General features: G+C 37.8%; 1 pseudogene; it reads left to right on the plus strand.

Annotated features, from left to right (window-relative positions):
- LOC106941234 (ryanodine receptor 3-like) overlaps nt 1-15,448 on the plus strand; it is a 49,205-nt pseudogene extending 33,757 nt beyond the window's left edge.
- Nucleotides 15,449-16,409: the final 961 nt, after the last annotated feature.

Below are 16,409 nucleotides of genomic sequence, written 5' to 3' on the forward strand. Positions count from 1 at the left end.
CTCAGTAATTTCAGGAATTCAATTCAGAAGTTAAAACTTACATATTGCATAGATTTATGATATATAGTGATAGATTTCAATGCTTTTTCTGTTGATTTTAGATGATTATAGTTTGCATTGAATGAAAATCCAAAATTCATTTTCACAGAAAAAAAAAAACATTTAAAAAACCCCCAAAATTTTACACAAGGTTTATTTTGTGACCATTTATGAGGAAAACTGTTGATATTTCTCGTACAGACTGTCTTCGTCAATTTAAATTAAATAGGATAAGCCATAATAGGTCATTGTAAAGACCATGGTTATTCACACAGTGTTGTATCCAAACACAGGAACAGAACCGGATTGTCCTCTTTTAAGATGAAAATAAATTTTGCATTCCCTTCGAACATCGAAGACTTCTGGAAAAGTAGAGAGGAACAGAATCCCAGCTGCTTGGGGTCTGTTTTGAAGTTTTCACAGTCAGGGATGATTTGGGGGAGTCATGCCATGTTCTGGAGGACTTTATGACGTATTATCCAGGGGAAAATCAGAGACACCAGTGCAAATGAGCTTAAGGCCACTATTAAAGCAACCTGGACTTCCTTAACACCTCAGCAGAGTCACAGTTGTTGCAACTAGTGTGGCTTGGTTGGAAAGTTATTTCAAATGTACAATGCTGGTGTGAACAGCGCCAGATGGGTAACACACCTACAAGCCTGTGCTTGGAACTGACCCAGTGAACGTGTGACTTCATGGATTTAAACATGTGGTGAAGTGAAAGTCACAACTTTGTGCTCAATAATTGAGGACTGTAGTCAGAGTGAGACTTGGTTGTGTCATCTCTAGTACTCCAGAAGCTATTTTTGGGCAGCCCCTTGAGGAGCTCTTCACTGTCTTTCAGAGTTCAGCCTGCCTCTGGTTGAGGGGGTTTAAGAGATGTTATCTTTTGTGTGTGTGTGTGTGTGTAGGGGGTGGGGCCGGGGACTTGATTCCATCTTTTTATTTAAGTATTCACTTCCAGTTATCTTCCCCTAATAGAAGATTAACAATAGATGATCATTTGTTTTTGTTGTATTGTTTGTTTTTTTTCCTTTAAGGGTTCGCTTCCTGTTGGGTGGCCGACATGGTGACTTTAAGTTCCTGCCACCGTCAAGCTATGCTCCATGTTATGAGGCTTTGCTGCCAAAAGAGAAGATGAAGGTGGAGCCGGTGAAAGAGTACAAAAGAGATGTGGAGGGAGTCCGCGATCTGCTTGGGACCACCCAGTTCACCTCACAGGCCTCCTTCATTCCCACTCCTGTAGAGACCAGCCAGGTAAGCTCACAGGATCTGTTTGAAAACTTACTTTGCAGCAGGAACAGTTCAAAAGTAATGTCTCTGCCTCAGGTTGTCATGCCGCCTCACTTGGAGAAAGTTCGAGACAAGCTGGCTGAAAACATACACGAACTGTGGGGTATGAATAAGATTGAATTGGGATGGACTTATGGCAAGGTAAGAAAGTAATGCCTTAATAGTTTCTTAAGTTCATCACATGGACAGAAAAATAAAAAAGCATGTTCCATACATTTTTGCCACATTTGCCAAGAAATTAACATCCGTATACTGCATATTTTCTTAATACAAAAAAGTGGAACATTAGTCTTAAGAAGCAATAACATCACAATTGCCTGTACATCATCTTGCTTTCTCTTCTATAATTTGCTGTTCACTCCTAAAAGAGGGTAAGTGGAAAAAAGATCAGTCATTGTTTTTAATGTCCATTGCTTTTCATATCCCTCATTTAGACCCTTCACTCTAGTTTGTTTGTAGATTGTAAAGTCGGTGCTTTGTTTGGTGTGTTTTAGTAAAAGTCATGAATTATTGTTTCACTCACGGAAAAAAACCTGAATGTTTGACCAGTTTGACAATCCAAAAATAAAGTCTGGGTTTGCTTTAATAACATTTTTATTTTATTTTTTTGTAAAGAAGAAAAAAAAAAAAAAGAAAACACCAAACCTGTGATAGTCTTCAGACAATTATTTAAATATTAACGCAGGACGGATGGTTTCAAAATTCAAAATAATAAGCCAACCTGTTTTTACATTGTCAAAGTGGGAAACTAATTTTATGCCACCTAACATCATTTTTCTGCCACAGTTAGATACAAGTATTTGCACAACTTTATACACTGGAGCTGACAATGGTTACCTTTGCATACAAACTGAAGAGTTAGTATGCAAATAAAATCTAATCACATGCATTATGTTAGTTCTTTAATTTTCACATTAGAAAATTTATGTTAAACAGCTGTGCAGTTATTTTTCAGTATTTTTTCAGAACAAAAACAAAACATCATAGAGATGCGCTTTAAAATCTTCTTTAACATCATATATTAGTGGCACTAATATCTGACCAAGTGAAGACAAGCCTTTGTGATTTCTACATTGAGGAAGTACCTTAACTGAGAACTACAAAAGGAAATATAAGTTATTTGCTAGAAGCTTCTTACACTTTTTGGGCTTCTTCAGATTTCATTTTATTTGCCAAACTGATGTGGAAAATAGCTAACTTTGATTCTTACAGTCATGCCAGCTTCTGCATGGAACACTGATGTGGTGAGCATGGTTTCAGTTTTCACAGCTATCTGTTGAGAAACAACCACAACTCAGTGTTGTCAACCATGGCCAGAAAGTACAATTATGCGAAACTCAATTCACATATGATTTACTTGTACACAATCATCAAAATATCAATGGTTAAATAAAATTTTAGTCACCAGGCAACAAATCAACACTAGATTTATGCCTCTATAATGTCAATGCATCAATTTTGTGTAAATAGTAGGTTTGGTGAAAAAATAGTTAATTTTGACTAGGTCTGAGTAGTGAACATAATAGCAAGTGTATACATATTAAAAATAAGATAACGGAAACAACAGATATCTTCTCATGCATAATTTACCTTAAAAATATTTTTTAGCGAAAGGATGAACAATCAGAAGAAGAAAACATTTCCATACTTTTGGTATTGTTTCAAATAGAGCTGGCTCATACTTTTGAACAAATATAAATAAAAAACACTGCTACATATTTATGCACAGTCTTGCATGTTTTCCTACCAAATACTCACCATTGTCATGTTGCCTCCAATGGGCAGCATTGCCAAAGGGATTATTTGACATAATGTCAAGCATTAAGGAATGCATTAAAGTGCTTAGTATTCCAGCCACACGCCTCTCTATTTCTCTCCCTGACGAAAACATGCTCCCCTGTTCCTCTTCCATAACATGTTCACTAGAGAAAACTGTCTTATCACCGCAAGCAGTTGCACTCTGAACGTAGACCTCATGCCTGCCCTCTTGTTAGTTCACAGTGACTTACAAGGATGTAGTTTCCACATGCATTTATTTACAAAGACCTGTAATTTGTTGTAATTTAGGATGGTGTGACTGATAAGCAACAATGATGAAAATGCCCACAGACTGACATGTTTTCATTTTTACAGATAAGAGATGATAACAAACGACAGCATCCTTGCCTTGTTGATTTCTCCAAGTTGCCAGAAACAGAGAAGAACTACAACCTGCAGATGTCAACAGAAACACTGAAGTATGTTTAGGTTTATGGGTGGATTATTTTTCTTATTTTTATTTTTATTTATTTATTTTTTGGTTTTGAACGGAGACTGTCTAGGCACAAAAATGTTAGGCATATTCAAAGAAACAGCAAAAAAAAAAAAAGTTTCACTGTAATCTCACTACTGAGAGAACTTTTAAGTCGGTTACAGCAACTCTCACAGCAACTACAGCAACTGTAAGAAAATATAAAAGACATCCATTGAAATTTTTCACAATTTATATTGTTTTTCTCACAAAAATCAAAACGAAATTGTGAAGTTTGTAGTTTTAATGAGACAAAAAGCATAAAAGTTTAACAACTATTAAATATATGTCAATACATCTGGTACATATATGTGAGCTAATGTCTTTTAGAGATTACACACTGACATTTTATAGTGCTAGCAACCCCAAATGCAAATATATTTGATAATGACAGTTTTGCTCTGGCTCATTACATGTTAATTACCAAAATACTTCCTAAATGGTATTATGGACATAATATTCTTCCTCTTTGATCTTCTGCAGTGAAAGGTACTGAAGCACTACACTTAGGGGTTGGTGCAGTAGATAAGGATCATTCCTCAAGGAATCAAATCCGGACTACTACTTTTATCTGTGTTGAGATGCATTCACGTCAGCGGTGATGTTTGGGTGATGAATGAGTAAAATCTGCAGACTAACTTCTATTTTTTTTTATATATTCAAAGGACCCTGCTAGCATTAGGTTGCCGTATTGTCCAAGTGAATCCAAATGCAGAGGACTCTCTCAAAAAAATAAAATTACCCAAGAAGTAAGTTGCATGATTTTAGAAACAGAGACAGCTGTTTAAATATTGACTTGTCCTTATGATGTGTTGTAACCATGCATTTTAGGATGTATGTACAAAGATCATGCTAAGCATTTCCAGACAGTTAAAGCAAAAAAATTATATATTATTGTTAATCTGTACTGCTAAGCTGTAAATATTAGCAAAAAACTCCATGTGGATTCACTCTGTAATACTACAGACTTTACCAGAGGTAAAAATACTCATCACTTCCACTCTTTTCAGCTACATGATGTCCAATAGCTATAAACCATCCCCTCTGGACCTATCGGACATCAAACTGACACCAGGCCAGGAGCTGCTGGTGGACAAACTAGCAGAGAATGCACACAATGTTTGGGCCAAAGACCGCATCAAGCAGGGATGGACTTACGGCATTCAGCAGGTTTGCTGCGATTTTGAATTTTATGCAGTTTCATTATTCAGATTAATTTTTATACAAGTTTTTTCTTAGTGATGTATTTCTTACCAAACCGCTCCTTTATTTATTTGTCCTGTCTACGTGTACCTTTGTAGAGCACCTGCTAGAGAGTCTGACATTTCATTGCGATAAAACAACAGTAAAATATTCTGTAGGGGTGGAACATGCTGTACAGAGCACTATCAAGTGCTCAAATTCACAGCTGCAGATTTTCTTTAGCTGTTTTCATACTGTTGACGTGACTGTAAATAATGATGTTGTCATTGCTTTGTTTTAATTTATGTCAATAAATAATGTGGCCTTTGTTGCACACTCACTATGATTACACTATCAATGTTAATTTCTTTTATTTACACAATTTGAGCTGGAGCAGTTTTGCATAATAATTTATCTCATTGATCTGGAATAAATGAATTGAGGTGCCCTACACAGAAGAAAAAATGTCTGTTTAGTGAATGCAACGGAGCTAATAATAATAATAAATGTGTCTACATGTGCATCTACTACAAGAGCTTGCTTTGCCAGTCTACATTTAAACTTTTGAGCAATGATATAGACAGATATTCATGTTCTGAACCTATAATAAACCATGTTTAGTCACTGAATACAGATCTGCTTATAACGTACTTAAATGATCCATACATCATTGTGCCATGGCCCCATAGGGATTAATTCCAGTGGAAATGACACAGAAAAATAGACTGCTACAGGATGAGCAGCTACAGCCCCAAAGCACTAATTGTCTAATTATTTTTAATTAATGGCTTTGACAGCAAAGTTATGACAGCACAATTTTCATCACTAAATCAACTTGTTAGTCCAAAGGTGAGGAAACAAATGCTGATGTTTGTGAAAAGATTTCAACCAAATGCATGTATATAACTGCCGAAGGCCTCATCTCCATACAGGATTTGAAGAGCAAGCGTAACCCTCGTCTGGTTCCCTACGTGCTGCTGGATGAGCGGACCAAGAAGTCAAACAGGGACAGCCTGCGAGAGGCTATCCGCACCATGATTGGCTATGGATACAACATAGAGCCTTCAGACCAGGAAGGAGGTGAGTTTTTTTACTACTGCATATTAAGATGGACCGTTGTTCAGATTTCTTGGTACGTGGTAATCTCCTGATTGGATTATGTCCTTTCTTATTTTTATAATGCAGAAAAAGGAACATGAAATGCTAAAGTTTAATTGCAACCACAGGCACATTACTATTTTTTTTTCAACTAATGAGGTTTTGTGTGACTGTTTCCATTCTGATTCTTTATCCGGCATGGCCTTTGTCCTGCTGACCTTGAAGGCCAAGTGGCTGAACGGGTCAGCGTCGATAAGGTCCGCTTCTTCAGAGTCGAAAGGACATATGCGGTGAAGACTGGAAAGTGGTACTTTGAATTTGAGGCTGTCACTGGAGGAGACATGAGAGTGGGCTGGGCCAGGCCTGGGTGCAAACCTGATGTGGAACTTGGAACGGATAAACTTGCTTTCGTCTTTGATGGATACAGGGTAAGTTTTTCGAACCAAAATCAATCTCCATCATTCTGAACTTTAAATTTAAACTTGTTTCTTCATGTTGTACACAGGGCCACTGTCTGAACATCGGTAGCAGATTATTTGGGCGCTGCTGGCATGCTGGGGATGTAGTCGGCTGTATGATCAACATGGAGGACAAGTCTATGATTTTTACCCTTAATGGAGAGATCCTGATCACAACCAAGGGTTCTGAGCTCTGTTTCACTGACTTTGAAACTGAGGATGGTGAGGATGAGTATATTTTAATGTTTTTATCTGTTTTAATCTTTTTCAAAATCTCTTTCTCTTTCTCACTGTTTATTCTATGTCACATGCTGTTTGCATTTTAATTATGTAAAGCACTTTGAAATGCCTTGCTGCTGAAATGTGCTATACAAATAAAATTTTATTGATTGATTGATTGATTTAAAAATAGTAATGGTCAGAGTGACTTGTGCTCATTTCAGATCTAAAAATGTGGAACTGATCCACTGATGGGAGAAAAAAAATGTAAATGTTAGAAAGTAGTTTTATGTTACAAAATCTTACCTAAAGTTACAAAAGTCTCTCTACAAATGCCGGATAGATTTTTCTTCAGTCTTTGTTCTCATGTTCTTGGAGGCTCATTCATTTATCCGTCTTGTTTCTTGTTTCATTTATCCTCAGGATTTATTCCAGTGTGTAGTCTCGGTCTTGCTCAGGTGGGGCGCATGAATCTGGGGAAAGACGCTAGCACTTTCAAATACTACACCACTTGTGGCCTGCAAGAGGGATTCGAACCATTTGCAGTCAACATGAACCGGGAGGTCACAATGTGGTTCAGCAAGCGTCTGCCTACTTTTGTCAACGTGCCGAAGGACCACAACCACATTGCAGTAAGACAGAAGCGCATTTCAGTCAAATTTGGTTGTTGGAAAAACAAAACCAGTGAGTCGTGGAAGCTTTTCTTTCCGCTTGCAGGTAACCAGAATTGACGGCACCATTGACAGCCCCCCGTGTCTGAAGGTCACCCACAAGACATTTGGCACCCAGAACAGTAATGCTGACATGGTGTTCTGTCGTCTCAGCATGCCAGTAGAGTTCCACTCTTTCTTCAAGCAGAGCCCCACAGTTGACATAAACGGCGTACATGAAGAGGATTTGCTCAAGGTTAAACACAGGTGCTGGTTGTCTGAGAAATTTGATTTAAAGTCTTAATACAATGATGTTCCCAACACCCTTTTCCACGGTGTCTTTAAATGCATAAAATGCATATATGTTCTGGTTAAGTGACTAAATATAAGAGGCTTTAAGGTCTATAAATACTTTTGCAAAGCGCTGCTTCTCAGTTATGAAAGTAAATGAATTACACTTGATGTAATAAACTAAAACATAAACTAAAATGGCCATAAATCTTAATATTGACTTGTTTAAATTGATCTTGTGTAGATATCCATTAAGATCTGTTCGACACAGTGAGGAAAGTAGACGAGTGGACTACAGCAGCATCACCACGGTATTAAAAAAAAAATCTCCTCTAATGGTGCCTCATGTTTGCCACCTACATTCCTCACTAACTCTTTGTTTTGTTACAGTACTACCACTCGGTGAGAATCTTTGCAGGTCAGGACCCCTCCGGTGTGTGGGTTGGATGGGTTACCCCCGACTACCATTACTATAGCAACAACTTCAACCTCAGCAAGAACAGAACTGTCACTGTAACCCTGGGTGATGAACGTGGACGAGTTCATGAAAGGTTTTTCATGATTTTCCTTCTCCTGATTTAATGGATTAGGTCTTATGTGTGCTAAATACTGAAAAATGCCAATTTCTGCTCATGCATGAACAGTGTGAAAAGGAGCAACTGCTACATGGTGTGGGGTGGTGACATGACCAGTGGTGCACACGCCTCCAGCCGCAGCAACGTTGATCTGGACATTGGCTGTTTAATAGATCTGTCCACTGGCATGGTTACTTTCACTGTCAATGGAAAGGAGTTATCGACATCCTACCAGGTGCTGACTCACTAGAGCATTTTAATTTTGTTACGTTTTTTTTAAATTATCTAATGTCTGCTTTTGGAAATCTACATTAATATTCAGTCAGATTGTTTAAAGGTTGTGATTTTCAAAAGACACTTTTAATCCGGCCAAAAGTCAATGAAGACATGTATTCTAATTTATTGAATATCACTGTCTATATTTGAGCTTGTATGCATTTGCAACCTCCTGCAACCCCAAAAAATAGATCATAAAAAAAAAAAAAGATTACACCATTAGGCAATGAACCCTATTTTCCAACTATGTGTGTTATTTTAGTTAAAAACTCCCTGTGTTGGAAGACATATCAAATTTACCTTTTACAATTTCCAACTGGTTTTTGATGTTTTTAAAATCTAGAATGCCTTACAGGAGCTTTATTTGTTCACACCAGTCATTTGAAATATGCTTTTCTTCAGTCTCCCCACTCTATCTGCAGGTCAGATTGTAGCTTGAGAGTCAGTCATTCTAAAGCTTTGCATATTTTTCTGACAGAGCTCTGACGTCTGTATTGTTGAACTCCTGACTTGGAATATGCTTTTTCTGGATGTACTTTGAGAGCTAAACCTTGAAGAATCTTTCAAGCAGTATAATCTTCTTACATTTTTCCCTTGCTGAAATTATGTGCGACTTCACCCGGTACTGACTCACCCTTCCAGTCAACACTGTAATGATCTCACACACACACACACACACACACACACACACACACACACACACACACACACTTGCTCACTAAGTACTACTTTTTCATGACGCATCACCAAAATGCTTCCTGTAAGTCCTTCCCTCTTGCTCCTACTAAAACTTGTCTTTTTTTTTTTTTTTTACTTTAACATGAATGTTCTTTTCTCTGCTCCAGGTGGAACCAAACACAAAGCTCTTTCCTGCCGTGTTTGTCCGACCCACCAGCCCAAACCTCTTTCAGTTTGAGCTGGCTAAGATAAAGGTACACTGTTGCTTTTTTCCAACATACTCTTGTTCCACCACTTGAAATAGTTCAATTCATCTAATTATTTCAGAAGATGTAATTGCTTATATAATATGAACTGAAACATGCTCAAGGGCTCAAACATGTATGAATATACATATATATATGTATATATATATATATACATTTGCTTGTGCTGCACAGAACGCAATGCCACTGTCATCAGCCATCTTTAAGAGCGAACACAAGAACCCGGTGCCTCAGTGTCCGCCCCGACTGGATGTCCAGACAATCAATGCAGTGCTGTGGAGCCGCATGCCCAACATCTTCCTCAAAGTGGAAACAGCAAGAGTGAACGAGAGGCACGGCTGGGTGGTTCAGTGTGTGGAGCCTCTGCAGATGCTGGCAGTTCACATTCCTGAGGAGAACAGGTGGTGCACCCAATTAGTTTGCAGTAGCTGAGGGATAAAAAAACAAAACAAAAACAAATTACTTTTTCTTAATATTATGCATTTCACCTTTATGACATAACAAAGAACCTTAATCAAATAATAATCCTCAGTGGGCTTTTGGTAACTCGCTGTCAAGAACCAACAACAAGAAATCGACTAATTGTTGCCAAGACTTAATTGTCATCAACCTGGGATGGATTCTTAAGCTGTTTCTGTTTTCATATAGCACTAAAAGAACATCCACAAGTGGAAAACAGCCATGACAAATTGGTAATCCTGTACATAATCCAGAAAAATCTCCCCCTGAGGTTACGCTGAGTAACGCCGTGACATAAAAAGGGAAAAGAATTAAAAGCTTAAACTCAGTTTCAGTGTTAAATGTTAAATGGTGTGGCAGTGCAGAGGTACTGATCAACTATGGCTATTTGAAAGGGATTATTCCAGGATAGCACATCAGCAAATCTCTAATAAAATGACTGGAGGTTTTATGGTTCAGCGATAAGATTACATTCAAGTTCTTCTTTTTCACTCACTGTTTATTTTTGGTTATCAGTACAACTAACTAAATAATGATATCTTCTCTTCTCAGTTCAGAGACATCCAAGGGATGAAAGGGTGATTGTTATTCCTTTGTGTCTCTGTGTTGCCCTTTGAGAAACTGGGAACAAATTTATTGACCATTTTCAATCCTTACCCCACTCCAACCCCCAAGGATAAAAGGATAATTGGGTGTAGATGATGAATGGATGATATAAAGTAGTGAATCCAGATGCACCCCACACTTTTCATATTACCAGCGCTATCCCTTTCTTCCTGTTGCACAACTTTTTACTTGAAATTCTATTTACCATGTTCACGTTGGTTGTTTTAATGTGACAAAATGAAAAAAATAAATAAGACACATGAAATTCTATTTTGATTTTACTATCCAGGAATCATATTCAGATTGGTGCCGTGTTAAATCTAGTTAAATGATTGCGCATTTTAGTAAATGTCGTGTGTGTCTCTTCCTCTCTTTTCAAAGGTGTGTCGACATTATGGAGCTGTCAGAGCAGGAGGACATGAGGAAGTTCCACTATCACACGTTGAAGCTCTACTGTGCCCTGTGCGCGCTGGGAAACACCCGCGTTGCCCACGCCCTCTGCAGCCACCTGGACCAGTCGCAGCTCTTATACACCATAGATAATCAGTACCTCTCTGGCATGTTACGGGAGGGATTCTACAATGTTCTGATCAGCATCCACTTAGAAACCGCCAAGGAGGCCAGGCTCATGATGAAAGATGAGTTCATCATTCCAGTCACAGCTGAGACACGCTCAATTCGTCTCTTTTCCAGCGCCTCTAAAAAGCACAGCCCACCAGGGGTGGGACTTAGCACCTCCCTAAAACCCCGCCTCAACTTTACCCCGCCATGCTTCATCAGCACCAAGAGGGATTATCTATACAGTCCGCAGATCCCACTGGATGCACTTAAGGAAAAAGCTATTTCAATGCTGACAGAAGCTGTTCAAGGCGGCGGGCACCACATTCGAGATCCTGTTGGAGGAGGCGTAGAGTATCAGTTTGTCCCAATCCTGAAGCTCATTAGCACCTTGCTGACTATGGGGGTTTTAGGTAGCGAGGATGTTCAAAAGATTTTACTGCTCATTGACCCGAACGTTTTCAAAGATACTCGCGAGGAAGGGGTCTCAGGGCCCACGGACAAAGAGGGACTCACTGGGACTGAGGGCAAGGCAGTTGAAGCGGGAGAGGAGGAGGCAGCAGAGGAGGCCAAACAGCCAATGAAAGGACTGCTGGAGAAGAGGCTGCCAGAGCCCGTCAAACGACTGGTAACAATGAAAATAAGAAATACCACTGAACTACTGAAATAAAATCAATTCTCGAGTAGATAATGATTTATTGAAAAACATCTGTAAATGTGTTGGTACTAATTTCTAAGAACGGCCACAGCTCTTTTCTTTATCATTTTCTCAAGAAGTGGTTCACTGTAATATTCCTATCAAAAGTCATTCAAACATGAAATGATGTATTTTGAGTGGATAATGTATAAACTCTAAGGCTGCTTTATCCAGGTCTTGAGAAAACAAAGCAGTACTCAAAACCACCTTCATCTCTGAGAATCGTGTCTTCTCCCTTTGTCTGCTCCCCAGATGTGTGAGCTGCTTCATTATTTCTGCGACTGCGAGCTGAAGCACCGTATTGAGGCCATTGTGTCCTTTTCAGACAGCTTTGTCTCCAAACTGCAGTACAACCAGAAGTTCCGCTACAATGAGCTCATGCTGGCCCTCAATATGTCGGCAGCCGTTACAGCGAAGAAGACCAAAGAGTTCAGATCTCCTCCTCAGGAGCAGGTCAGACAAGATCACAGTTAGAAAATGATTCTGATGTTGAACCTTCAACATCAAAAACTAAATTGTGAGCTGACATAAAAAAATCAGTCAGTTTGTGTTTGTTTGAAGCTATTGTTCAAAAGACAGAGCCCACCAATGATTGGAGCTAAACGCAACAGACTTATGCAGCACCCACCCACACATAAACCAGACCCCGGATAAGTGGAAGAAAATGAATGGATGGTTGGACATAAACCCGTGGGTTTATGTCCATCCATGTTTGATAAAATGTGACATACTATGTTTCGAACAATTAACTTTTAATTTGGACTAAAATTACTTTAATTTGGACTAAAATTAGAATTGATCAGTTACAACTTTGCAGTTGGATTATTTGATGCTTCTGTTGATGTTTGCTATGTGATCTAAAGCTGAAAAGTTTCTTTTTAGGTTACAATATGTTGCCACAAAAAAAGCCTTGCAGGCACCCTGTCTCCAGCTACGTATGTGACTAGATATTGGGATAGTGTTGCATAGAGCCTATGATTCATTTATATGAATGGATAATTTCCCATCCATCCATTAGTCTACAGGGGTTTGCATCATTAGTCTTCCAATTTTGCCTTTTGGCCTCAAGAGACTGAGAGCTGCTCCTTGTCCCAAATGTTTCTGAAACTGTTCTATATCTTCCACAGAGCTTAAAGGCAAATTCATCCCGTGCACCGCTGAGAACCGCACACACATTCAGCTCAGTGTCTCTTAAAAGTCACAGCTGGAGACGAAGTACCCACTTCTCTTATGGTTTAATGTCTTGCATTGCCCTTTTGCCTGCTGCTGCAGAGACATTTATTCACTAACGCAGTTTTATTTTTTATTTTTTGCCTTTTTTGTAAATCTGACATTGATGTATTATATTGAGATGACATGAAATGAAAGGCAATATGAGTCATCAGTTAAATACATAAACCTTTAATAGAAAGGGACAGCTTCAAATGATACTCAAATGCATATATTGTACGGTGGATACACTTGTCTGATTTCATATTTTCTCCCATTTCAGATCAACATGCTGCTGACTTTCAGTATGGGAGACGACTGTCCGTGTCCGTCAAAAATACAGGAGGAGCTGTACGACTTCCACAACCAACTGCAGCTCCACTGTGGTAAGATGCAAATGTAGAAAAAAACGTTACGAATGTCTTCTACGTGCGTACTGTATAAATGTTTTTTAATGCAATGTAATGAACTTATAATGCACTAGTCAATTTTTAAATTTGTTACAGGAGATTCACAAAGGCAGCATAAACTATTGCTGTATATGAACATATAGCAATACAACAAAGGATTATTGAAAAATAAGTAGGAATTGCAATCACACAACTGTCTCTTTCTGTTGTCTTATTGCAAATAAAATTGTATAACACAGACACAAGACCTTGCAAAAGTATTCACACCTGTTGCAGTTTTACACATTTTGTCACATTACAACCACAAACTTCAGGGCTTTATCTAATATTATCTACAAAAAAGTATTGCTTAATTATGAAGTGAAGATGAGGCATGGTTTACTTTATATTTTTTTTCCTTCTCTACTTTACCACTTTATGCGACAATTACTGCTGCAAATATTGTGGATTCTTTTCAGTCTTTGTACTTATCAAGATTAAAATTTCTGTACATTTTTCTTTGCAAAATGGTGAATGTGCATTAAGACTGGATAGAAATCATCTTTAAATCCTTTAAGTATTGCCACAAATTTCCATCTGGGCTTTAACTGGGCCATTTTAACTAGTAAATATGCTTTGATTAATTTAATCTTATTGCATCTCTGGCTGAATACTTTGAGTTGTTGTCAAACTAGAAGCTCAGCCTCAAAAACCAAAAAGAAAACTAAAACCATATTTCATTTTTCTTATAGTTTGTAGTTGTGCTGGTCTATCACATAAAGTTAGTGCCCAAAAAATAAAATAAAATTTGCAAAAACATCAAGGTGTCTGCATACTTTCGTAATTCGCAAGATTACAAAAGTGTTTTGTGAATTACAAAATACTTTGTATTTTGTAATTTTAGCCAACATATTTAGCCAAAAATATTGGCTAAAAATATTTATGCTCATTGGAGTTTCGCAAAAGCTTTTGGAGAGGAAGAATATAGCTGGACAACTGTGCAGCACAGGAACTCAGTAGCCAGAGAGAGTTAAATATCAATACCTCTGAACCTCCTTCTTTCTGAGTGGATGGCAGGGCAACAGCTTGGCCAGTAAATCCTAAATGTATTTAGGTCTAAGACCCTTTAGGGCTTTAAAGGTAAGTAATGACTTTGCTCCTTTGCTCACCTGATTTACACTAATAATTTATAGGTTCTTCTAAAACACAAGGTAAGGTCAGAAAAATGTAAGAAAATTCACATTTTAATAGCAATTTGGAACTTGTGGTTGCTGGTTTAATTAAAACATTCATGGATAATGGATTTTTGAATATGCTTTTTGGTGTCCTGGTTATTTATCACACAAGCTCTAAAATGTTTGCATAGCTTAGTAAAATGGCAGCTTTTTGTCCTACATAGTTTAGCTAAGAAACACAAGGAAAAATGTTGAGATAAAAATAAATCAACAAGTATTCATTCATAAATATTGAAACTGGATCAAATGGAGCATCAAACAAGGTATTTAGGATGTTGCCATGCATGCAGCCAGATTATTGCTGTTTTTGTTTTTATTTGCAAGATATGTCACTGTGAAATGATATTTTGTGATTAGTTTTTTCATTAGGTTTTTCCTAAGAACATGTTTAGAATGTAAATAACTAAATATGGAATAAATCTTTATGCAATTAAAAAGTGTGCTGTATTTACGCAAATGATATTGTAAAAAGTTGATGAAAAACAAGCTCTCTCAACAGAGTTCAATGTTTTATAAGAATGTTCTGACATTTTGAGCTTTTTCTTAAATAATTGATCTGCCAAATCCTTCTACTGCTGCGCAAACAGCAGTCCCAGCTGTGCCGCAGGGCCCCATGCTGTTCTGGTACCCCACCCCCCATGTCTTATTTAGAAAACAATAAAATATGACTTAATATTGGCAATGATTTAGGACAGTGGTGGTGTACTTGTTATTCTTTGGATCAAACACAGAATATTTGTCTTAATCTACTCAAAAAACAAGCTATGTAGAAATTCAGTTTCAATACTAAATGGATAGTGTTTGCTTTCTTGTGCTTTTTAGGAATCCCAATGGAGGAAGATGAAGACGAAAAGGATACATCTATTAAAGGTCGCCTCCTTATGCTGGTGAACAAGATTAAGAGTCAGTCCTATAAAGCTCAAGAACCAACAGAGAAGAAGCAAGCTGCACCATGTGAGTAAATCATTGTTTTTTTTTTTCCTATGACTGTAATAATTCCTAGTCCTGAAGTGCTAGTTAAATGTTGTGTAGATTCACAGTGGCATGGACTAAATTTCATTAATTTGGCTGCTGGAAAACATCATAGGAAATACAGCAGGTGAACTCAGAAATAGACAAGAACCAGTTAAATCTATAAATGTCCAACATTTAAAAATGAGCTACCTTGAAAAACAGAAACATGCTTTTCTTTATTTTTTTTTTGTTTGATTAATTTGTGTTCCTTTTACACCTGGACATATTTCTTCTGTTTGCACAGCCCCTATACTTTTCTCTTGACAGAGGGAGGGAAGGTTTTCTTTATTTGCTCCTCTCTTTCTTACATGTATGTCTTTGGCTGTCATCTGAACTGAGTTACCATGTAGAACAGGGGTGTCAAACTCAATTTCACCGAGGGCCACTTCAGCATATTGGCCCCCCTCAACAGGCCACATTGACGGTACAGATCAGGAGGGCATCCCTGCTAAAACACACCCCAGACAAAAGGTTGACTTCCCTCATTCAGTTCTGTAGAGGCTTATAATGAGTCAATGGTCCAGGTGTGTTAGAGAAGGAATGCATCTAAAGTTGCAGATGGTAGCTCTGGAAAACTAGACTTGGGCACCCCTAGCATAAATGTATAAAAATACAATGTTAAAAACAACTTAAACGCCTAATATTGTTAAATAACTGATTTTATGTATTGAAGTTTTAAATATTACATTTGAGTTTCCATGGATGTAAAATTACTGCTCAGTTTAAAAATTACAATATTTAAATCAGTGTTTAAAGGTAAGCAAACAAATAATAAAAACAAGTCACATGGCCAGACATGATAGACTTTACACAGAGATTTAGTCTCAGAGGCAACTGAAATCAATTAATTAAAAACATCCTTTCTGAACATCATCTCATGGTCTCTGAACTAAATGCGTCTTTCTGACCAGGAGCTGATGGCGTGTT

Source organism: Poecilia latipinna, unplaced genomic scaffold, assembly GCF_001443285.1.
Source record: "Poecilia latipinna isolate Pla-1442-1.1 unplaced genomic scaffold, P_latipinna-1.0 Scaffold3561, whole genome shotgun sequence".
In the NCBI taxonomy this organism is placed as follows: domain Eukaryota; kingdom Metazoa; phylum Chordata; class Actinopteri; order Cyprinodontiformes; family Poeciliidae; genus Poecilia; species Poecilia latipinna.